The sequence below is a fragment of the Mastigoproctus giganteus genome, chromosome 7, assembly GCF_048544385.1.
Source record: "Mastigoproctus giganteus isolate SK-2022 chromosome 7, ASM4854438v1, whole genome shotgun sequence".
Classification (NCBI taxonomy): domain Eukaryota; kingdom Metazoa; phylum Arthropoda; class Arachnida; order Uropygi; family Thelyphonidae; genus Mastigoproctus; species Mastigoproctus giganteus.
In genome coordinates this window covers 85,906,001-85,930,515 of record NC_143581.1, presented here as the reverse complement: position 1 = coordinate 85,930,515, position 24,515 = coordinate 85,906,001, and the positions used below count along the sequence as shown (strand labels likewise).

The following is a 24,515-nucleotide window of genomic DNA, read 5'->3' as shown; positions in this document are numbered from 1 at the left end:
GTTGGTGGAACCGACTTCCATCACTTGTTGTTGAATTTGATAGCCTAAACAAATTTAAGGCTCAACTGGACAGGTATTTCGAGCGAACGGAGGGGTGAAATGGGAGTGGTGTGTTTTTTTTTTTTTTTTTTTTGGCTGATGCTGAATAAGCTTGCTTTCTTGCATCATATGCCTCTACTAATGCTAATGCTAAAATTTACATTTTTTTTAGGTTTCATTTTATATTAAATCAGCGACCGCGAATAGCAGGGGTTTACTGTACAGTGTCTGGAGACTAGGCACCAGCGAGGTGATCTGATAGAGGTGTATAAAGCCTTGAATGGTTTGTGCATGCTGAATGCTGATGAGATTCTTCCTCTTGTTCAGAATAATCATTTGGGAGGGCATAAATTCAAATTGAGGAAAGACAGATGTAGAATAGATGTGCGGAAATTTGCCTTTAGCCAGCGGGTGGTTGGTTGGTGGAACAGACTTCCATCCCTTGTCGTGGAAGTTGATAGCCTAAATAAGTTTAAGGCTCAGCTGGACAGGTATTTTGAATGAACAGAGGGGTGAAGTGGAAGTGGTTTTTTTTTTTTTTTTTTTTTTTTTGGCTGATGCTGCATAAGCTTGCTTTCTTGCATCAAATGCCTCTACTAATGCTAGTGCTAACTTTGAGTTTGAACTAACTGTCTTCTAGTAGAAAGCTTATTCTATATAAATATGTTAAAATGTTATAAGGCACCAAATGAAGCTACTTTTAACTTTGTATAATACAATGTTTAGAAAGCATTACTAAAATAATTTTGTTGTTTCATTATATAAAGTAAATTTAGTTTAACATCGACCTAACAAGAAAAAAATACATGTTCATTATTTTATACCGTTTAGATTAAATACATTATCTTTTCTGTATTATTAATTTGAAAACTAAAATTTCCAATAAAAACTGTATCCATTTTTATATATAAATATTAAAAAAAAAAAAAAAAAAAAACTTTTAAAATAAATTTATATAAATATCATAAAGCAGTCCCAGAAGAATAAAAACTAAAATATAAACAACAAAAAGTTTTTGACGTGCTAAACATGTGACTGGATATTATGGTTTACAGCAATAAAATTTGTAATGCATTCATGTGGATACCAAGTATATGATTCACAGTTCGTGACTTGAAAAACAGTTTAATACATGCTACACCATTGCATCTCACAGCTATGCACAGCAGCCCATCATGGCAATTAAACAGTACATGCAAAAATCATTGTGTTTTGTTTTATTAAAATAATTTGTTTTGAAAATTATTTATTCTGAAATTTTGAAAACAAAGGACTTTCTTCTATCCAGCGGGATTTAAATTGCTTAGTAAATGTCAGGATTTAAATTGCTTAAGATTTAAATCACTTAGTAAATGTTATGATCTTAATGCTGGCTAGAACAAGCATTAAAGACATCACAATTGTCACTGAAGATTACCTAATACTTGATAAGCGTATCACATCTTTTGCATCAATAAATGGTAGATTAACCTTCAGGCAACAACATCTGTTAGAATTTTTGCAGTACTAAATCAACTCATGGTAACACAAAATTTGTTCTGTGAGGATTAAGAGCACTGCAGTAACTCCTAAACAAGCTATTCAAAATTATAAATTTTGAATATCTCATTAAGAATTAAAAACTTTGATACACTTAAGTTTTAGCATTAGCACATGATGCAAGAAAGCAAGCTTATATAGCATCAGTCAAAAAAAAAAAAAACACACACACACAATCTTCTCATTTCACACATCCACTCACTCGAAATGTTTGTCTATTTCTCCATTGAATCTGTTTAAGCTATCAACTTCTATAACGACAGATGGAAGTCTGTTCCAGCAATCAACCACCCGCTGGCTAAAGGCATACTTCGCACGTCTATCCTACAACTGTCTTTCCTCAATTTGAATATACGCCCTCTCAGGCGATTGTTCTGAACAAGAGGAACAATCCCATCAGCATTTAGCATGCTCAAACCCAGTCAAGGCTTTATACACCTCAATCATATCACCTCGCAGGTGCCTAGTCTCAAGACACTAATTTGCAAAACATAAGCCTTTCTTCGTAAGAGCAACCCTTTGTTCCATTCACTAATCTTCTTGCCCTTCTCTGTACTCGTTCTAGCATCTCTACATCCTTCTTGAAATGAGGCCTCCAGACCTGTATACAGTACTCTAGGTGTGGCCTGACCATTGCCTTATACAAGAGGATAATCACCTCCATATCCCTGCTAGAAAAATTCCTGTATATCACTGACATGACACCATGAGCTACTCTTGCGGACCGTCTGCACTGCACAATTACCCCCCGTGTCCTTTTCACTCTCTACCTCTGCCAGTGTAGTACCACACAGTTGATATGTTACTCTGGGGTTACTGCTTCCCATGTGCAGTACTTTACATTTGTCAAGATTAAACTTCAGTTTCCATCTCTCAGCCCATCTGCTCAACTTTTCTAGATCCTGTTACAGCAGTGTACTATCATTAGTGTTATTAACAACCCTACCAACCTTCATTTCATCTGCAAACTTGGACATTAAGCCTGATATACCATCATCAATAGCAGTGATGAATACAGAAAACAATGGACCCAACACTAAACTCTGGGGGACTTCATTAATAACATTAGTCCACAAAGAGCAGTGTCCACTGATTACCACTCTGTCTTCTCCCACTCAACAATCCCTTTATCCATAGCAGCAGTATGCCTCCAATGCCACACTGTTCCAAAACTGTGCAGCAGTCTTCCATGTGCAACAGTATCAAAAGCCTTTCTAAGAACCAAATATATGATATGATATCAAAATTATTCTTTGCATCCAGTTCCTTTGTGACTACATCATAGTATCCAATCAAATTGGTCAGACAAGACTTCCCCTTAACAAACTCATGCTGTGTCCAAGCTATAACTGATGTCTTGTCTAGATGATCCTGCAATGTTCTTTAACCAGTGCCTCAATTAATTTCCCTGGAACAGAAGTTAAACTAACAGGTCTGTAATTACCTGTCTCCCTTTGATCCTCCTTTGTGGATTGGGATCACATTTGCACAACACCAGTCCATAGGTACCTCCCCTGACTCCAAGGAAGCTCTCATAATTATGGCTAAGGGTTTGCTTACTTCCTTCGCTGCCTCCTTTAATATAACTGGATAGATTCCATCCACCCCAGGTGCCTTTATGTTTATCTTCAACAATTTCTCCTCCACTTTACTCTCAGTTTTCCAAAGTTTAATACACCTCTGGCATTCCCCTCCCTGAATAACTCCTCATGTGTGAATGTAGATGCAAAATATTCATTTAGTTTGTTAGCTACCTGAGCAGGATCATCAACAGTTGAACCATCGATGTCAAGTGGACCAATCTGATTCATCCCTTTCCTTCTAGAGTTTACATAAGTAAAGAACACTTTGTTTTTATTTGCATCCTTTGCCAAAGATTTCTCGTGATCTGCCTTTTCCTGCCTAACCTGCTTTGTGACTTGGTTACAGACCAGCTTATATCTATCATAGGCTTCTGTGTCACCTGTTAATTTATATGTATCCCATGCATTTTTCTTCACTGCCACATGTCTAATTAGTTCATCTGACATCCATTTAAATCTTTAACAATATTTCTTAGTTGGTATGAAAAGCCTAGTAGCTTCCAAGATTAATTCTTTCAATGCTTCCTATTTTGAATTTACTGTTGGTAATATCATCAGTTGGTCCCACCATATAGAATTTAAATACCATCTCAGACCACCGTAGTCGCCTTTACAAAAGCAAAAATCCTTCCTTTACCCCTGATTGTAGTGACCTCTGAGTAAATCCCACTTCAGCACACTGTGATCACTGCCACCTAGTGGTTCCATTATCTGTAGTTTCTTAATGCATGAAGAATCACTATTGATAATCAGATCAAGAATATTACTCCCCCTAGTTGCTTCCTGAACGCTGTAGAACGTTGCTGCTGTAGAAAACAATCATCCAATAAATCCACAAAAGCCTTGCTAGTGTGTGAGTAACCAACCCACAGATTCTAGTCTATCTCTGGGAAATTAAAATCCTCCATTATAAGACACTCTGATTTACTGTCGCACTCTATTTCTCTGCACAATTGCTCATTATACTCATCAGATTCATTAGGCCTATAACACACATCTATTCTAATTTTTCCTTTCCCATTGCTTATGTCACACCAAACAGACTCAACATTGCATTGTCCACTAACATCAATTAGATGCACTTCCATAGAATTTTCTGTGTTTCTTAACTAACAGCATAACCTCTCCCTTCCTGTCCTATCTATCCTTACTGTACACATTGTACTCCCCAAATTCCAATTCTGCACTGCTTATGTCTGTGTGACAACATGTCTCTGATATCCCAACAATATCTGCCTTTGATGTCTTGACTAGCACTTCAAGTTCGTCAAATTTATTAATTACACTCCTAGCTTTGGTGTACATGCAAGTATACATGCACCTGTTTCTACTCTTAGTTATCCTAACACGGCCCATATATTTATTTGTTTCACTATGACTCCCAGCAGTCCCGGAAATCCCCATTGCCTTGCTTTCCAGGCTGCTGCTCAATTGCATTTCAGTAGAAGCAGTCCAAGAATCAATTTAACCTCTGTCAGCGGCTACTGTTAATCTATTAGTCCATGTATCCATCCAAGCTAGCAATTTTCCAACTCACCTAACTCTGCCTCAATAGCATCAGCAAATATTCTTGCACCCTTACTATTGTAGTGTATCCCATCCCTTTAGAAGCAGTCTCTCTCCCATTAACAAGCATAGACCAGGCTGAGAAAAATTCTACCCCTCAAGCTTTGCACAATCTCTCCAGGGCCGAATTGATAGACAAAGGCTCTCATCATATACTCCCTCCTATCGTGTCTGGGCAGAATTGCAGACACTTTCAAATTCAACCCTAACTCCGGCTTTTTTTCAACATTGACCTGTACTTTGTTAAGTAATTCCGCCGGTCTCCTACTCTTAATATCATTAGTGCTAACATGTACAACAATATCACCCTTTGTGCCCTTAAAAGATTTATTTTTTGGTTATTTTGGTTTTTTTTTTTAGGAGCATTAGCAACTAAGGCTATATTGCTCCGGGATATGCGGTGGTCATTCCTTGACCTTTCCGCATCCTCCGTATTTGGTGGTGACGGGCTCGAACCCCGGTCTAATCAAGAAGCGTGTGCTACGCACTGCTGCTCCTTCCCACCTGGCTACGGAGGCGCCCCCTTAAAAGATCATATCTGCTCTACAATGTTATCAACCTTTGCCCCCGGCAGACATACCATGGTCCTGTTCCACCTATCCTTTTTGCACAATATGTTCCCCATTTCCCTGACTATAACTAAAGGGGATTAAAAAATTGGCAGTGGGTCTATGATTCATTGACTGCGTGCCACATCAATAACCTTTCTCTGTGCACAATTGTAGCTCATGTTATTTAAAGATGGAAGACCACAGATGAAAACCAAACAAAATTTGGTCTGGACAGCCTCACATAATCCTGGAATATGTTAAACGAACCATAATCACATCAACTGTGGAAAAATTCACCACAGCTGCTAACCTTTTATTTTGGAAAGGAAGAGAGCTTACACTGGCAAAAAAAATTTAAACTATTCTTTTTCTAATAATAATATATTTTATAATGCCAAACACAAACATGACATTAAAATTTTATTACAGCTGCTTGAAAGAATTAAAATTGTTTTACTAATTTATTAACAAATCATTTAATTCGTTTTAACAGGACATTAATTTTTATTATCTTTAAATGCTCTGAGCCCTTATTTCCACTTCTATGTTACTTTCCCATGCCACAATGTTCAACAATAATACTGGCCGCCAAAAAAAAAAATCTTACCTCCAAAGAAAAAGTTGCAGATTTGTCACTATTGTCTTCATTGAAAAGAATTGAATTTTTTAAATTAATGAGCAACCAATTTAAAATATCATACATATGCTACCTTGAAAATGAGTCATTCATTTTAAAATACCTTAAAACAAACATGTAATGGATTATTTACATTCTATCTCCTTAGAATGGTTTACAGCAACTGTTTTTCTTAAGTCCATTTCACTTTCTCTGTTAAGAAAACAGAGTATTCCCATCATGGCAGTATCCCAATGACTTTGGTATTTCTTTTCCATTGTTGATATGTCCTGATGAAAGCACTTCCCTTGCTCATCACTTACATCTTGCAAATTGACGGAAAAATTGAGATGGAAATGAAGAAAATGAATTTAAAGACATATCTTTATAACAGTGCATTGAAGTTAACATATATGTTTTTTAAGAGATTCATTATTTTCTTTCCTTCTTTTAAGAAATCCATGCATCACTGCCTTAAAAAATTGCCATGTTGTTAGTTCAGCATCTTGTACCTTTGTTTCAAATATATCATCTTTGAAAAGTTTCATTATTTGAGACCCAATGAAAATCACTCTTTCAGTTTTGTATCGATTAAATTGGGAAATACCTCCCTCAGGTAGCAGAATTAATTTCCTTCTTAATCCATGCTGTAACAAAATTATTCATTAATCCAGGCTTCATATAAAAAGATAGAAGAATCCTGTTTAGTTCACACCAGCAGAATATATATTGATTAAACTAAATTGAATAATTAAACTGAACTGAATTTAAATGGAAATCATTCCTCAGAATACAGCAGCAAAGCAACAGGCCAAAGTAGAAGGAGTGTTATGGCTTAAGGGGAGGAGTGAAGGATGCAGTTCTACAAATCATGGCTTTACGAAATGTGCTCTTTATGCAATGTTTGCTAACCTATTTGGAAAAGGACATCATACAGTCAATAGGAGCCTATCAGATTCTCAGCTACTCAACTCAACACCTCGGCTTACACTTGTGGCAATCCCCAAAGCAGAATGCACTGCTCTCAGAGGTAGTTTTGTCGGTGACTATTCTCAGGGAAGCAAGAAATATATTGCACAAAAAATTAAAGGTGGAATAGGTCCAGAGTGTGTCTACCAGAAACAAAAATAGATGATGTAGAGCAAATATCTTTTAAGGGCATGAAAGATGATACTGTTGTACACTTTGGCACTAATTATATTAAGAGTATGAGATATGAAGACTCATGACTTTACATTACCCTGTACTTTATGTAATTGTAAAGTCATCAGTTAGGATTAAAATTGAGTGTCTGCAATTCTGCCCAGACACAATAGGAGGGATGGATTACACGTTCACGGCCATGTCAATCAATTTGGCCCAGGAGAAACTGTGCAATGCTCATGGGTTGGAAATTTTCTACATGTGGTCTGTGCTTGTTAACAGGAGAGAATGTCTTTATAAAGATCGGATTCAATCAAATAGAAAGGGGGGGGGATAAGAATATTCACTGATGCTATCAAGGCAGTGTCATTGAGGTCAGAAAGCAGATAACTTAGGATACACAGACTAATATATTAACAATACCTGTAGGCAGAGGTGAAAGTGATTCTTACACTGCTCCTATTGGAACATGGAGCAGCCAGCAAATTGTTGGAGATTTAAACCATTGCTGTGGGTCATCATGGACAAGTAAATACGTGGGCTGTATTAGGGTAACTAAGAGTAAGAACAGGGACATTTATACATGCATGTACACTAATGCTAGAAGCACAGTAAATAAATTTGATGAATTTGAAGTACTGAATAAGTCATCAAATGCAGATATTGTAAGGATGTCAGCACAGGGTCACTTGGACATAGTAAATGCAGAATTTGAATATCAGAAATACAATGTGTACAAGAAGGATAAAAATTGTCAAATGTGTCATGTATTCTTATTTGCAGTCTCCAGGATTCCCCCCATTCATTGCTGTAGCTTCTGTACTTAGCATAAAGCCAGTGTTGGCCATGTGAGTGAAGTGTAGGTTTGTGTCAATGTGATGTATGGTTGTGTTGTTCTGTTGTTGGCTGGCTTCTGATGTTTCACAGCCAAGGGGCTGTGAAAAGGATGGAAGTCAAAGGACCCCCTGACTTTCATCCTTAGACATATGGAAGCATACCAGGTTCAGCAAAGCTCTGCACTGGACCCTGCTATAACTAGTTACAGCAGTACCCAAAAGTGAGAGAAGAGAGAGGAAAGAATCATGGGTGAAGAACTGGATTTACATGCAGTTAGGTGCTAGAATAGAATAGTTAGAGTAAAAGTAGAAGGTACTCCAAGGAAATTTAGAAGACAGAAGAATAGAAAAAATTAAAAGTGCAGATGGACAGTGAAGTCCAAATCTTATCCCATAAGGGGACCAGCAATTCTGCTGACAATTGTCTTCCAAGATGACATTCTACCCAGGACTGGGCTTGCAAACTCCAACCCATCAAGAAGGTCAGCAATTCTGATGAGTCAAAAAAAGAACATCCTACTGCATATAGGTTTGGCAAAAATCCCACTCCAAGATGGAGCCAGCATGATTCTTTGCTAGACATATCCCAGCATAAGACTGTTTTATGAAAACCCCCAAACACGAAAGGTATCAAAACCTATAGTACTTAGTACTGTGCATGGGTTGAAGGAGAAGTATGGGGGGGGGTGCCGGAAACTTTGCTCTAGAGACTAAACATGGGTTTCACCACTTCAAGCCTCCAATAAGCAAAGTGGTGTATTTCACCGGTTGACGAAATTCATCTACCACTGTTTGGCAGAGAAGATCCCTCTCCAACAAGAGCCACTAAGAATTTAGCTCAGTAATGGCAAATTACAGTAGTACTGGCAGTAATGGCTCAGTAATTGAAAATTACATATTCCATTACATTATCCCACCTGGACATATTGCATCAGTCCAGGTGTTGTCAATCCAGTTCCTGAGTCACAAGTAGGTTGGTTATTACGTGCTTTGAAAAAGAATCTTGGGGTGACTATTGTCTGTAGTTTGATGAGGTACTGGACCAAGGAAAGGACTCTTGAATTTGCACAAGTGTTGATCTTGCAGTGTTTTTAGGTCATGACCATCTAGAATTTAGGGCTTCTGATACCTATTCCAGATGTTATGCATTTATTCCTCTTTGGAAAGCTTTGTTTGCAAACGTGGACAAGGCAATGAATTTTTTTTTTTTTTTGGCAGTTAGTAATTCCAGTTTGAATTTGCACTACTACTCTAAGATCAGTGTAATATGGGCAATCAAAGTATGCGTGTCGAGGTTTCTCTACTTCCATACAGTGACAGTACAGTGTTGGTGACAAGCTAAAATGAAAGAGCTTATCATCAACATAAGCTACCTTGAAACTGTCCCAGTATTCTTTCTGCAGCCACTTATCAAATGCTGAATTCCAACACAGTAGGCCCAGGATGAACCTCTGAGTGGCAGCCTCTTGTAGCATATCTCTTGACCATCTGATGGTTGTTCTTCACCATACTGCTACGATCACCAAAATAGCTGGATTCTAACTTGTAGATAGGATCGATCACTCACACGCGCACGCACACATGCCTCAAAATTTCCGGGATGTTTTGCCACCAAAGGGTGTCAAAGGCCCCTCTGAAGTACACAAAGAGGCCGAGAGCATACTTCTTATCTGTTGTTTGAGCATTGATTATAGCCTTGACTGCATCCTCTGTACCATCCCCCTTCCTGTACCCAAAGTGTCTGTCAGGCAAGTCCCTTGATCTGGTAAGCAGTATCAAATCGTGACATATTGAGCACAAGGACCAAGGGCAGGGCAATCAGCCTATAGGAATTTGGAATGTCTTGTGGTTTGTTGCAGTTGTTGAGCAAATTCTTCAGTATCCACCTTCTGATCTGAGGGAAACATTCCAGCTCAAAGACAGAAGTTGAATAGATTGGCCAAGATCACAGGACCCTCAACCAGACCCTCCGAAAAACATCACCCTCAATCAAGTCTGGTCCTGGACATTTTCAAGTTCTGGTAGTTTTTATGGCCTGACCAATCTCTTCAATCGTGAAAGGTCTTTTTCATTTGATTCTCCTCTATATGCATATGCAAAGTGAGCAAGTCTCATTAGAGTTTGGATATCAGACTGCAGAAGTTAGCAGCGATTGTCTTGATGAATAATAACATCTAGTATTTTTTTCAATCAATTGTTCCCAGCTCTTGGGCTCCCTGGTATTTGATTGAGAAGACAATATACCAGGATGAATCCTGTCGGTAATTAGCTTGTAAATTAAACCCAAAGGGTCATTGTTGCCACTATGAACAGCTAGTACAGGAAGGACACTTTCATTCATTCATTCATTTATTTATTTATACACACAATGTGACATGCATGTATGTGTTCTTGTTTTGAGTGGCCCCCTAGACCTAATTGCAACTCCACCTTGAGAATTCTGTGTTGCAACAGTACTACTGTCTACAGACCTGATAGTGTAGTTTTGTGTATGTTTGTGTGTGCAGTATAAGTTTGTGTTGTTTCAAGCCACTTCGCCACTAAGAAACGACCACCACCTGGACAGTCGCTTCCCAGCATCTGTCCCTAGACACATGGAGCCAGGCCTTGCTCTACTATCTAGTGCATAGTGCACCAATAAAATGTTCATCAGAGAGAGTGCTATACCGATGGATGAAAAAGATTCCTCAAACTGCCCAACTGAGGGGGAAAAAAAAAAAAGACTAGTGGCAGTACCTCAGTTTATATTTAAGTAATTCCTAACCCAAGGAAGTACCATTTTTAACTTCTAAAGCTGAAAAAGAAACAGGCATAAGCTGCCATGTCTCAAAATTGTTAGGCAGTCAACGTAGTCCATATCATGGACCAAAAGAGACTTGATTTACCTGGATCAAGCCATAATAACAGATTATTATAAGTACAAATAAATATATACATGTATATTAGGAAATTATGAAATACATGTATATTATGAAATTACGAAATACATGTAAATTATGAAATACATGAATATTATGAAATGTTACGAAAATATGAAATACATGTATATTATGAAATGTTATGAAATTATGAAATACATGTATATGCAATCCATGCAAATAAAATCAAACTTTCCCAATCTTGGAAGTATTATTTACATAAGTTTCTATTGTGAATATTACATAATATAATACATGAACATGGCACAAAATTTCATGAACACTTCTAGGTTCATTGTACAATATTGCTCGACATAACTCTTCTTTTGAAGCCCTGGTTGGAGAATCACTGGAAAGCCTTAAAGTTGTCCTTATCCTTGTTAATGGGTTGAGTTCATTGAAATAACTTCAGTCATAGATCTTGATACAATGGGCATAATAGTAGCATGTTTCCAGTCCTCCCTGTCACTGCAAGGGCAACAAGGACCAGTTTATAACAAAGCTTAACCTTCAGCTACCCACATCCTGTTAATATAAATGAGGTTGTCATTTATGGATAAAACCACTTCTTCATTTCTTTGTTAATAGCAAATGAAGCATTCTGTATAAAATACCTAATAGTCTTACCAGTATCGCTATTCTGCCATCTATTCTTCCAAACTGTAATAAACTTTGACCATAGGTTTGTCTTCTCTTGATTTATATCCAATAGAAGGTTAGTTTCAGTGTTAAAGATATTAATTGACTGACCTTTCTTTAAATATGAAATCATTATGAATTAAATATGCTGTATGAAGTAATGAAATTTTTGGATAGGGCATACACATGGTAAGAATATATCCAGATCCTTGGCATAATGTGGCCTCAACAATGCCAATATAAGAGAATGGAGGGCAATTTGGCCCTGGAAAGATTGTGCAAGGCTCAAGGGGTAGAATTTTTTTCAGCCTGGACTGTACTTGTTAAGAGGAGAGACTGCTTCTACAGGGATGGGATACACTTAAATAGAAAGGGTGCAAGAATATTTGCTGATGCTATCGAGGCAGTGTTAGGTGGGTCGGAAAAGTGCTAGTTTGGGGGGCGACAAAGACTAATAGATTAACAGTAGCCACTGGCAGAGGTGAAAGAGATTCTTGCACTGCTTCTATTGGAATGAGCAGAAGCCTGAAAAACAAGATGCAGGATATTTCAGAGACTGCTGAGAGTCATTGCGATACAAGTAAACACATGGATTTTGTTAGGGTAGCTAAGAATAGAAACAGATGCATGTATACTTGCGTGTACACCAATGCAAGGAGTTTGGTAAATAAATTTGATGAATTTGAGGTATTGTTCAAAGCATCAAAGGCGGATATTGTTGGGATATCAGAGACGTGGTGTCACACAAATATAAGGAATGCAGAACTGGAATTTGGGGAGTACAACGTCTACAGAAAGGATAGACAGGATAGGAAGGGAGGATGAGTTATGCTATTAGTTAAGAAACAATATCCAAGGAAGTGAAGCCAGTCGCCATCGCTGGACAGTGCAGTGTCGAATCAGTTTGGTGCGACATAAGCATTGGGAGATCAAAATTGAGAGTAGGAGTGTGCTATAGGCCTAATGACTCTGAGGAGTATAATAAGGAACTGTACAAGGAAATAGAGTGGGCCAGTATATCAGAGAGTCTTATAATGGGGGGTATTAATTTCCCAGATATTGACTGGAATTTGTGGGTTGGTCACTCACACACTAGCAAGGCTTTTGTGGATTTATTGGATGATTGTTTTCTACATCAGCATGTTCGGGAGGCAACTAGAGGGAGTAATACTCTTGATTTGATTATCAGTAGTGATTCTTCATGCATTAAGAATCTGCAGATAAAGGAACCACTAGGTGGCAGTGATCACAGTGTGCTGAAGTGGGATTTACTCAGAGGTAACTACCATCAGGGGTAAAGGGAAAAGTTTTTGCTTTAGTAAAGGCGACTACGATGGTCTGAGACAGTATTTAAATTCTATACAGTGGGACCAACTGAAGATGTTACCAACAGCAAATTCAAAACGGGAAGCATTCAAAGAATTATCTTGGAAGCTACTAGGCTTTATATACCAACTAAGAAATATTGTTAAAGTTTTAGGCCTAAATGGATGTCACATGAACTAATGAGACATATGACAGAAAAGAAAAATGCATGGGATACATATATATTAACACGTGACACAGAAGGGGCCTCCGCAGCCAGGTGGGAAGGAGCAGCAGTGCATAGCACACGCTTCTTGATTAGACCAGGGTTCGAGCCCATCACCACCAAATACGGAGGATGCGGAAAGGTCAGGGAATGGCCACCGCATATCCCGGAGCAATATGGCCTTAGTTGCTAATGCTTCTAAAAACCACACACGTGGCGCAGAAGCCTATGATAGACACAAGTTATTTTTTAACCAAGTTACAAAGGAGGTTAGGCAGGCAAAGGCAGATTACGAGAAATCTTTGGCAAGGGATGCAAAGAAAAACAGAAAAGAGTTCTTTACTTATGTAAACTCTAGAAAGAAGGGGATGAATCAGATTGGTCCACTTGATATCGATGGGTCAACTGATGATGATCCTGCTCAGGTACCTAACAAACTAAATGAATATTTTACATCGACATTCACACACGAGGAGTTATTCAGCGAGGGGAATGCCAGAGGTGTATTCAACTCTGGCAGTAATCTAGAGAATCTTGTAATAACTGAGAGTAAAGTGGAGGAGAAATTGTTGAAGATAAACACAAGAAAGGCACATGGGGTGGATGGGATCTATCCAGTTATATTAAAGGAGGCAGCAAAGGAAGTAAGCAAACCCTTAGCCATAATTATGAGAGTTTCCTTGGACTCAGGGGAGGTACCCACAGACTGGAGATGTGCAAATGTGACCCCAATTCACAAAGGAGGATCAAAGGCCGACACAAGTAATTATAGACCTGTGAGTTTAACTTCTGTTCCAGGAAAATTAATGGAGGCACTGGTTAAAGAAGCACTGCAGGATCATCTAGACAAGACTTCAGTTATAGCTCAGACACAGAATGGTTTTGTTAAGGGGAAGTCTTGCCTGACCAATTTGATTGGTCATGCATTTTACATTTTCCGATATTACATTTTCTATGCAGCATCATACAACTGGGAGAAAAAAAAAAAAATGGAGACATTAGTTTTACAGCTGCCCTTGTATATATATAAGTTGAACATTTGTATCACTCTGACAGTTAATTATATGAGGGGGTATCTGAAAATTTTGTGATGTCACTAAGAAATATTTCTTAGATGTTTTTTATTGATACTTTATGGAGTGTTTCAAACATATTGCACAGCTAAAAGTGAGGCACTGCTGTGCATAAATCCGTTCTCTACTGAATTTGTCTTCTTTTAACTTTGTCTTTCAATTAGTAGCTTTGTCTTCCAGTAGTTCCCGCAAATTGTACCACAAAAAATGTAGCTATGCCATTCCTGAAGCCTTACTAGTATAAAAAAAAAATAATAAAATAAAATAGGGAACAATAATATTGTCTCCAAAAGCTACACTAAACATTAAAGAGAAAGGTATGAGTATTGAAAATCATATTTGAGTCTTCTTTGGCCCAGGGATGAGTATTTTGACAGTTGAGAATTTTATTTGTTGTAAAAAAAATATGCTCATCTGTAATCAGAAAATGGCTGAGGAATGTGTACATCGAAAAATCAGACAGGAACAAAAGGTTCTGCATTTATTCATACTCTTTAAATAAATAAATATATACATATATTTTTTTTTGCAACACTTCTTTTACAGGTGACTGAAATGTATATAGCTTTTTTTCTGTGTAATTAGCATTAGTAGAGGCATTTGATGCAAGAAAGCAAGCTTATGCAGCATCAGCCAAAAAAAAAAAAAAAAAACCACTTCCACTTCACCCCCCTGTTTGTTCGAAATACCTGTCCAGCTGAGCCTTAAACTTATTTAGGCTATCAACCTCCGCGACAAGGGATGGAAGTCTGTTCCACCAACCAACCACCCGCTGGCTAAAGGCAAATTTCCGCACATCTATCCTACATCTGTCTTTCCTCAATTTGAATTTATGCCCCCTCAGGTGATTATTCTGAGCAAGAGGAAGAATCCCATCAGCATTGAGCATGTTCAAACCATTCAGGCTTTATACACCTCTATCAGGTCACCTCGCTGGTGCCTAGTCTCCAGACACTGTAATTCTTGGCGATTCCTTTCCACTTCTCTCTCTCTCTCTCTCTCTCTCAGGGTAACTCGGGAAATTTTTTTTTTTTTTTTTTTTTTTTTGGCTGGTGCAGCATAAGCCTCAGGCTTCCTTGTACCATGTGGCTAATAATAATAATAATAATAATAATCCCAACAATATCTGCCTTTTTATGTCTTGACTAGCACTTCCAGCTCATCCAATTTATTAACTATACTCCTAGCATTGGTATACATGCACCTGTCTCTACTCTTAGTTACCCTAACACAGCCCATGTATTTACTTGTTCCACTATGACTCTGCTGCTCAATTGCATTTCAATAGAAACAGTGCAAGAATCACTTTCGCCTCTGCCAGCACCTACTGTTAATCTATTATTCCGTGTATCCCCCCCCAAAGCTAGCAGTTTTCTGACCCACTTAACTCTACCTCGATAGCATCAGCGTTGTTTGGCTGCAAGATCTGCTCTTTCATTTCCTGTTATTCCACAATGTTCTGGAATCCAGCAGAATGTCACGGTTTGGTTTGACTCATTACAAGCAAGTAATTAAGAATGGATTTATTTTATTACAGGGTGAGAGGAGTTGGTATTACTACTTATGGCAGAGACAGCACTGAGCAAGTCAGTGTAAATTAAAGCAGGCGTAATTAGAAGTTCAGTAATGTGATCCAGAGCCAAGTTTATAGCATAAAGCTCAGCAATGAAGATACTGTATTCTACAGGTAATGAGACAGAAGTTGTGAATGATGGGAAGACTGCCGCAGCACCTACTTGGGTCTAAGTTTTTGATCTGTCTGTATAGATCTTACAGGGATGTGAATTAGAAGCAGAGTAAGTTTCATGTAACTGTGTGATATTGAAGGGAGACAAGGTGTTCTTTCCCTGCTGTTCCACGTTTGAGTCAGTTCTTTAAGTCTAAGTGCAGCAAGTCTGTTTTCATTTCGTTTACTATTGTAAAATGACTCCCATTCAGTATTATACAGATATTTCCAACTAGGGTGAGAGGGAAGACTGTATTTTTCTAGTATACATCAAAAGCAATGTTTTCCTCCAAAGATGTAAGGGAGGTTCATGGGCTTCAATGTAGAGGCTCTGAAGGCCCTATAGAAACACTCAGAGCACTGTTGTTGTTGTTGTTATTTGGTTTTTAGGAGCATTAGCAACTAAGGCCATATTGCTCCGGGATATGCAGTGGTCATTCCCTGACCTTTCCGCATCCTCCGTATTTGGTGGTGACGGGCTCGAACCCCGGTCTAATCAAGAAGCGTGTACTAGGCACTGCTGCTCCTTCCCACCTGGCTACGGAGGCGCTTCTCAGAGCACTGTGCTGGATGGTATTTAATCACTCTACAGCACTCTTCCTCGCAGAGTCATACACTGGAGAATCGCAGTCCAAACGGGACCTGATGAGAGCTCTATAAAGATGGATAAGGTATGTCGATCAGCACCCCATGACATGGATAACACACCGAAGGATATTCAATTTCTTCAAGTAGATGGTTCGAAGATAGGCCACATGTGCTTGAAAGTTCAGTTTCCTATCTAGTGTCAGGCCAAGAAAACACAGTGTTAGCATGAGGAACTGGCACATTTTTTATCTTTAGCTCAGGATCAGGATGACGTGACCGTAGTTTGCATAAATGAGTGGTTGTGGATTTCTGTTCGTCAAAGTGGTATCCATTGCATAAAGTCCAAGATTCTATTCTGTTTAGAGCAATTTGTAACTGTCTTTTGATAGCGTTCATACTCTGTGCTTAGAAGGATATGGTGAGCTCATCTGCATACTTGTATACTTCAATAGTTTTTGGAAGATCTTCCAATATATTGTTGACCCTAACTGCAAATAGGGTTGGACTCAGTATGAAACCCTGTGGGACACCCTCTTCTTGAATGCGAGATGCTGATAGGCTGTTTTGATATCGGACATGAAAGATATGTAACTTTAGAAAGTTCTGAATGATTTGAGGGGGATAGCCTCTCATCATCCCTAACTGATGCATATCTTTGATAATACCATGATGCCGTGTGATGTCAAATGTTTTCTTAATATCCGGATTTACTATCACGAGATGTTGTCTCCTGATGAAGGCATTACGTATGTTAGATTCAATTTTTACAAGTAAATCTAGGGTGGACCTGTTTTTACGGAAGCCATATTGGTGATCAGAAAAAAGATTTTGGGAGTTTAGAATCCAGGTGAGCCTCTTGTGCACCATCCTTTCGATGATTTTGTCAAAACAGCTTGTCAATGATATCTGTCTATAATTCTCAACCAGAGATGGATCTTTGCCTGGTTTTGGTATAGCACAAATGTAGGAATGACACCATGAGTGAGGGTATGTGTTTTCTGAGAAGATGTGGTTATAAAATAGCAATAGTATGTATAGATCAGCTTCAAACAAATGTTTCAGCATTCTGTAATGAATGTTGTCAGGTCCTGCTGCACTATTTGGAGATTTGCTCAAGAATTCCTTGAGCTCAGCTAGAGTAAAGGGCTGTTATATGGAAGTGAGAGATTAGTTGAAAAATTCAATTTCTGACATTCTTGATTAGTTTTAATGTGTTGAAAGGTCACATAAGAGGAAGAGGTGGAAATATTATAGAACGATTCTGCTAAAGCATTTGCAATGTCAGTAGAAGAGGATAGGTCCTGCTCATTCCACTGTATTATTGGAGACTGTAACGGTAGAAATTTTCCATTGAGAGCTTGCATTTTTTTTCCAGATAATTTGTTAATAGTTGAGGTAAAGTTAATCCAGGAGTCACATTTTGCTTTTTTCCTAATTTGTCTTGCTTTGGCTCTGAGTTTTTTGAAAACAATTAGGTTAGCAGTAGTGGAGAATTTGCAAAAACTGGTTCCAAGCATGGTTTTTTTGTTTCACTTTGGAGCAATCTTCATTCCACCACTGGTTTCGGTGTACCTGCTTGCCCTGGTCAGATTTTGGAATGGAAATTTTGTTTACTGATAATATATGTCTGGTAATGTGATTGGTTACATCATCAATATTTTCTTGCTCTACATACTGGTTGTCAAGTAGGACACAAGTGGAGTAGTTTTTCCAGTCTGCTTTATGAAAATTCCAAGATGTATGGTCTTTAGGACACAACACTACCTGTGTTTGAATTGAACTGATGATAGGAAAATAATCACTGTGGAATGTATCATTCAGCACTGTTCATTTCATGCTTGGAAAAATAGATGCTGAACATATGGATAAGTCAACGTCTGATGTTACCTGTAGGAAGTTGAATATGAGTTGGAGAGCCAGAATTTAACAGTCAGGTTGTGGTTATCCAGGAATGTTTCAATTAATTAGCCTCTCATATCCGTGGTGGATGATCCCCACAATGGGTGGTGACTGTTGAAATCAACGAGTAAAAAGGAAGGAGGTGGTAGTGTGATAAGATTGTCAAGTTCTGTCTGAGAGCAAGGATAATTCAGGGAAATATAAATGGATGCAAGGGTTAGCAATGTTTCCATTGCCATCCAAACTGCTACAACAACTAAGGAGGTTTGTAGTTGGAGATGTCTTGATGGTATGGTATTTTATTATTATTGGCTATATGGTGCAAGGAAGCCTGAGGCTTATGCTGCACCAGGCAAAAAAAAAAAAAAAAAAAAAATTTCTGAATTACCCAGTAAGAGAGAGAAGTAGAAGGGAATCACCAAGAAAGAGAAGAATGATGATATCTAGCTCAGGACCCTGAGTGTGCCCAGCCCATACTCACAGATGTGAGCCCCTGGATAGCTGCCCCTCCATGAGCAGGAGTGCCGGAATCCCCATAATGTTCCATGTAAGTATGTTGTTGTTATTATTTTGGTTTTTAGGAGCATTAGCAACTAAGGCCATATTGCTCCGGGATATGCGGTGGTCATTCCCTGACCTTTCTGCATCCTCCGTATTTGGTGGTGACGGGCTCAAACCCCGGTCTAATCAAGAAGCGTGTGCTACGCACTGCTGCTCCTTCCCACATGGCTACGGAGGAGCCTATGTAAATATACACCTACTGCATTACTCTGTATGAGTAAATCATTCAGATCATCTATATTACTACTTGATCCTCTAGTTACATTGTAGGAATTTATTCATTATTATTATTAGCTATATGGCATAAGGAAGCCTGAGGCTTATGCTGCACCAGCCAAAAAGAAAAAAAAAATTTTCTGAATTACCCTGACAGAGAGAGAGAAGTAGAAATGAATCAACAAGAAAGAGGAGAATGATTATATCCAGCTCAGGACCCTGGTGTGCCAAGCCCATACTCACCAGATGTGAGCCTCCATTGATTGAGTTTATTTGAGGAAAATTGATCTGATTGTTTTTCTGAGAAGGTTTCTATCTGCTCATTTTTGATTTTTCATTTCTGGGAAAGGTTGGGCATCCTGTGTCCATGGTATATTATCGGCATGTAATTCTAGTGCTGTTTCATCATCCACTGATTGAACATCAATTTCCATGTTGCTATTGTGTGTTTCCACTTTCTTATGTGGAAACACATAAGAAATGTAATGTCAGTTGAAAATAATCTGCTAGTTGTAACACTGCACCTCAGGTAGTAGGGCTATTGCAGTCTCTCAAAACGGAAAGTTATGCTAATATGTGTATGAAGTAGATGCCTGTTATTTTTGAGACAAAATTTTCTGGAACAGAACAGAACCAAATTATGCTTACTACATGGATATGCAGTAGATGAAGGCACAAAGTGCAAGAGCAAAGTGAAAAGAAAGGAAAATTTCTCTTGAAACAACAGTGCCAGCCCCTATACTGACAAAAGAAACTACAGCAGAATTTTTGTGGACTGCTCTGCCCAGTCTCCCATACTGTTCTGACATTGTGCCATCTTTAACTTGTTTGGCCTTACAAAGAATAGTATCTGTGGAGGAATGTTTTGTTGGTGACAAAGCTATCACAGCAGCTGACAATAAATGGTTCTTGGAGACTGATGGAAACTTTTACAAGAGGGAGATGCAATCTCTGGTTCAGCATCAGGAAAAACACACACAAAGTGGTTGTGAGTTATGGTGAAAAATAAATATATATACTTTAAAACTTGATATACTAAACAGAGTTTAAATTGGCATATCCATAGACCATGAAAAACAATTGGAGGTATTACCTTAAAAAATAACTCCTTACGCTGATAAATAGCATCTATGATACATAGATGCTATTTATCATTATAGTTGCATTACTATTAACATGTGTATAATCATAAGGAAAAATTTAGCACATTAGAACATTAAAAAAATTAATTTTAATTATTAATACTTAATTATTTTTAGTTACAAAATTGTATAACAATTACAAAGCTATGCATTTTGGAGAACTTCACCCCCCATCAGGAAAGAAGTTTTATCTAAACAAATAATACTAACATTTAAAAATATAAAATAATATTCTATCACTACACACAAATACCAAATTAACCTCTCATAACTCAATCAAAACAAAAACAGAAAATATTGTATCACAATTTAGAGAAAACTGATGAGAAAAGGCACATGGGAGAATCTGAATTTAGAGAAAATGAGGATAAGGGCTGTCTGCTAAATCCAACTGTACATTAAACTCAAAAGAAATATACAGGGTCACAAACTCATAAAATACAGCATTAAATGCTTTAATAGTTATTTTATTGTATGGAATAAAAGAGGTAGAAATTTTCTCAGGAACTCACAAGAAGTCTCACTGGAGGTCCAGGTACTGAAGGTAATGGTGAGGAAAATCCTTGTTCCCTGGCAATCATTTATTGTGAAAACATTTTAACTGATGTTCAATACCATTAGACTGAAGCAGTTACATGAATAGGTCCCATATGGACAAAAGGTTTGGGTTTCTGGATGCTGTCTATTATTTCTCAAGTGTGTTAAACAAGCTGACATAAATCATAAACTTAGATTTTAGAAAATTTTTGAGACTGTTCCACAAGAAAGACCTATATAAACTGAAGCAGTTGGTGTTAGAGAAAAGTCGCTGCTACAGTTAAAATGATGGTTGTGGAAAAAAGCAGAGAATGGTTAATGGGCATAACTCTTGGATTAATATTATTAATGGATCCCTCAGGCTTCAGTGCTGGGAACCCTTACTGTTTTCAGTATTTTTTTTTTTTAATGATATTGATGAAGGCATATCACATTTAATATCAAATTTTGCAGATGATATGATAGATGGCAAGGTGGTTAATGATGGAAATTGGGGAATGAAGCTGCAACAAGACCTGGATAAATTAGCCAGATGAGCTGAGAATTGGCAATTCAAGTATAACATTGAAAAAATGTTATACTTGAATTCAAAGAAAAATATCACCCAGATGGTATAAATAACATAGCAACTGGATGGTATGCACTCAATGTAGGAGAGAAGAGAGAAAAAGGTCCAGGTAATTGTAGTCTGACATGAAGTTTTCTGAGCAGTCTAGATAGGCAAGTAGGTTAGCTCATGGAGTTCTGTCAGTGCCAGCATAGACAAGGCGATTGACCCACCACCACACAAAGCAATGGATAATCTTCATCTTTAGTACTGCATACAGTTCCAGAAGCATCATTTTAGGATGTGGATACTAACCTTGTCTTGTTCTCTGAATCTGTTTCCTTGGAATGGATTAGAACAAGATTAGTCACCGACACAAAAGGTACTCTTACCATAAGACTTTAGTTCTGCAAATTTCAGCACTTAGACAAATTATTGTGGAGATAGGCAGGTAAGACGGATTTTTTTTTTTTTTTTTTTTGTTGGTTATATAAGCTTTGTTCCCTGCATCATTTTCCACTAATAGTAATTACACTGATGAAAACAAAAACTCATATTTGATATTTGACCATACCAGTCAAAATTCGTAGTTATGCTTGTTTGCCATCACTGAAGTATCATTCTAACTTTGGAAGTTATATTCTACTTCCCTAATAATTCAACCTAACTCAACAGCTGAAAAACCAAAAACTTCAATTATATTTCAGCCTTGTCAAAATTTCATGCCCTTTTATTTCATAAAAAATATACTGTAGAAATCAACAAAAAGAATGAACAACTTACTGAAATCAGTTACGCACAGTTTCTCTTTAGGCACCCAACATCCCACTGTACATCAACTCTGCATTTAAAAATAATATCAGCTTCAGCTTACGCGCCACACATCCCATTGGACAATGACTCATTATTACATAAATTACATCCCCGAACTAAGGAGTTGGATAATCCAAGTTTAGACTCACAAAAATTGCAGTAGTGACCGCTACTGCGAGCATATACATTCGTTTACACTTTCCCAGGGTTGCTATTGCAGCCCTTGCAGTTTTATTATTATTATTAGCCATATGGTGCAAGGAAACCTGAGGATTTTGTTGCACCAATCAAAAAAAAAAAAAAAAAATCTGAGTTACCCTGAGAGAGATAGAGAAAACAAGAGTCAGAAATAGAAGGAAATCGCCAAGAAAGAGAAGAATGATGATATCCAGCTGAGGACCCTGGGTGTGCCAAACCCATACTCACCAGATGTGAGCCCCTGGGGATTTTCCTATTAATATTTTTAATGCTAATTCACAAAAGAAAGCAGACTTTTTTTTTTATGCATCCGCCAAAAAAAAAAAATTCTATCACATATCATAATGCATAAACTGTTGCCAAAAAGTAGCCACCAGATTGTCCTCCTCGACCACTGCGGCGGCAATCATTCCAATGATCTGCAAAAAACTGCTTGAAAGCAAACCTCATCATATTTGACCTTCTGTTATCTCTCCAAAAAATTTTATTTGTGCCACTTCGTTCTTCTCTTTTCTGCAAATGCAAATATACCTCTAATTCATATTTCTGATTCCCTCAGTGGGCAATGACTTGGTGGTGGTGTTATATACCACCTCAGTGGGCAGTGATCTGGTGGTGTTATATACCACCACTCGTGTATCTGACGTGGGATTTACTTAAAGATATAATTACCATCAGGGGTAAAGGAAAGGGTTTTTGCTTCAGTAAAGGTGACTACAGTGGTTTCAGCCAGTTTATAAATTCCGTACAGTGGGATTAACTGATTATGTTATCAACAGCAAATTCTAAGTGGGAGGCATTCAAGGAATTAATCGTGGAGAGATATTTTGAGCTTGGAAGAGGTCATAGATTCTTGGGGCGAGTAGTCGTTCGTAGAGTTTCTCCAAATTCGATAGAAGAGAAATGGGGCAGAAGGCTTTGGAATCCGATGGAGGTTTATTGGGTTTTTTTTTTAGCAGTTTGTATAGTGCATTCTTCCAGAAGCGGGGGGGGGGGAGGTACCGCAAAGAAGACATTTGTTATGATAAGTTTCTCTGAACATCTTAATTACATCATTCTCCAGCAATTCAGGTCCAGGACAGTTTTGGACATTGCTGGATTTCGGATTTTAACTGGGGACTCCACCAGGAAACGCATGATTTCTTTAGAGTCATTCTCTTAATTGAGCATTTAGTTTCTTGTAGTAAGGCAGTTTGGATATAGAAGCAGAAGCAGATTAAGGTCGGTTGAGGCCCCGGGCGCAGAAGAAAATATTTGGTCCCTTAAAAAAAGGAGACAGGGAAAATAAAAATGCATGTTAACCATGTTTTTAAATAAATAAAAAATATTATGTACTATTAATGTTTTATTTCCAATAAAATTTGAATATAATATATGTATTATATTATATTCCCGTCTTTTTTCAGCCCCTGATAGATGTCGTTTCATTTTTCTAGCTACCATTGGTAGCCTACCAATGAAAAGAAAAATATAAAATTTAATAGTCTGAATGATTAGAATACTAGAGAAGAGATTTTTGTTATAGTGCAATAAATTAATGATTAATTAAAATTCAAAAATTATTCATAAACTACGAAAATCCAGGCGCTGATGTAACAACAGGAATTAATGTTATCTTAATATAATTTCAACAATATACAATATCGTATTATCGTATATCGTAAGTCTGCACAGCAGGAGAACCTTTGTAAGTACAAAGTAGCAAATGCAATTCTATAGCTCCGATGAGCGGTAGCGCAGCCGCGCGGGGACTCTGCAGCGTAGTATGTGTATAGTATGCGTCGTAGTAATGAAATAATGAAAATAAGTGAATATAAACATACTATCAGATTTTACCGCCGATTGTAAACTTGTACGTAATTAAAATTGCACATATGAAACCAAACTTGCTGTCATTAGAAAAAAGTGTAAAGTTGGGGTTTTGAGGGGCCCTTCAGAAGTCAGGGCCCGGTGCGCCCGCCGTTAAATCCGCCTCTGTATAGAAGACTTGTTCTTCAGCATTAAGCTGATTAAATAATCCAAAATTACATCACGGAAGTCATGTTTAACTGACTGAGAGAATAGTGGCCATTTTATATTCTTTATAGCAAATATTCTCATGTATTGAGGAGGTAACCTCAGATTTTGTAAATTTGTGGTAATTTTAAATGAAATTGCACGGTGTTCACTACACGTAAGATCCTCAATCACTGCCCCTTTTGACCTTTTGTTAGTGATGCTTGCAGTTGTGAGAGTCAGGTCGATGTAAGACTCA

At 37.8% G+C, this 24,515-nt stretch overlaps 1 protein-coding gene across 1 annotated transcript in view; it reads right to left on the bottom strand.

The window, feature by feature from the left end:
* LOC150083042 (uncharacterized) overlaps positions 1-22,309 on the bottom strand; it is a 328,847-nt gene extending 306,538 nt beyond the window's left edge. Inside the window, exon 1 of the mRNA XM_090376992.1 lies at positions 22,034-22,309. The gene's annotated coding sequence lies outside the window, so the exon portion shown is untranslated. The remainder of the gene's footprint in view (positions 1-22,033) is intronic.
* Positions 22,310-24,515: the final 2,206 nt, after the last annotated feature.